The following is a 1,924-nucleotide window of genomic DNA, read 5'->3' on the forward strand; positions in this document are numbered from 1 at the left end:
TTACAGAAGTCATAATAGCACATACAAAGTAGAAATATTGGTGGACCTGCTGATTTATACCGCTCAGTACCTGGTTTGCAAAGTGCGGAACAAACACAGAGCATGACCACCAGAAACATTGCCCTTGAAAAGTTTTCCATTCCCCCATCTGCGGGTCAGCTGACTGTCTTTTATTAGCACTTCATTAAAATTCATTAATTGCTTCCTTTCTCCTGGGCACGGGGAGAATCGAAACTGGAACTGTTAAAAAAAAAAAAAAAGCGCAACTGTCCTGCGCTCTACATACACAACTGTTAATGTCGAGCCGCAGCCAACACGCGTCACACCCAACCATCTGTTAACACGATGACAGAACCAGAGGGCAAACTTAAAGAAGTAAACATTTTTATTTACTTGTTATGTACATAAAGGGTCTTTACCAGCACAGGTGTTAACCATGGGAAATATTAACACATGTAAATGGCATAAGAAAATAAAAGGCACAATCTTTCAATTTTTTTAAGTAAAAGACAAGCTTTCCTAAAATATGTGAAGAGAGCACAGTAATACTGTTAATGCCATTACAAAATAACTCAGAAGCATGAGGAAAAAGCAAAGTTCATCTCAAAGGGAAATTATCAGAGTGTATTGCTTAATTAGTAAGATTTCATTAAGCTTGACAAGGAAAACCCCAACACGGTGCGTCTGTACACAGCAGGTGGGATTAAACGAGAAACTTTTATTTAATGAGGAATTTAATGACATCAAGCAGCATTTGGCGAGGGGGGGGGGAAACAAAAAAAATATGATCTCCCTGGTTAAGAGGTCATGCACAGAGGCAACCAGCAGGCATTTATTCGTTTTCCCTTTTTAAAATGTCACCCATGGTTACTTTTAATAACATCACTCAATAACAAAAATACTTGATTTCATAGCTTACTACGAACTCACCGAACAGGAAAACAGGGATACAACTAAAAGATTTCTAAGTCGTTTGCTGAGCAATGATTTTCTCCTTTTGTTAACAGAAAGCGCTAAAAGAAGTGACAGAGAGGGGGGTAGGATGGGCAGGGGTGGGATTGATCAGTTTTTACAGCACAGACCTGGGGTTCTGCACCGTTTGCACATCTGTTTAATCCTCGGCTCGACAGAATCGGCTGTGGCACGGTGTGATGAGATTCTTTCTACTACTCAGCATGAAGGAGAAGAATAATTGGTGTGCAGACCAAAAATACTCAAGGAATAAAGCTGGTTGAAAAAAGTTAATAAAAATCCTACATTGAGAGGAGTATCATCACAATTAAAACTAAAGGGCCAGAGATGGGATTGCATGCGCTAGAAGTAAGACTTGTCTTACTTTGAAAAGGCATTGATGGGATCTCATTGGCTTGCTCAGACATTCCTCCTTCCCCGACCTACGCCACTGAGTTCTTCATCTCAGTGGAAAGGCTTCAAGTCCTCATGCCCACACTGTGTGGACACTATGTTTTTAGTATGTTTAGCCTTGTAGTCAGATGCTTGTGGAAAGTGCTCGCCAGGGCTGTTGCTATTTGGCTTTAGAAACCCTGCTCAAAGCTTGGCACTCCTAATGCATATAATCTAAAATGTGTCTTAGTCTTCAATGATCTCCAAGCAAGTAAAGAGGCACCAACGTGGAGATGCAAGGTTACCCCACTATCCATGTCAACAAATCCAAACAAAAAAATAAAATTAATCATTGGACAATGATTTTGAAAATAGCAACAATTATGATGAAGTCACATGGCCGTGTCATGTCTTAGTAACATAAGATAAATAAGCTATCAGCCAGTCAGGATGTAGAATGGATGGGATAATGAGATCTACCGTGCCATGTTCCAACTCAAATCCTCCACACACCCCATCTCTTTCTACTTCCTCCTAATCTGTAACACACACACACACACACACACACACACACACACAC

The sequence above is a fragment of the Haplochromis burtoni genome, unplaced genomic scaffold (genome assembly GCF_018398535.1).
Source record: "Haplochromis burtoni strain Fernald_Lab_line unplaced genomic scaffold, NCSU_Asbu1 Contig_118, whole genome shotgun sequence".
NCBI lineage: Eukaryota > Metazoa > Chordata > Actinopteri > Cichliformes > Cichlidae > Haplochromis > Haplochromis burtoni.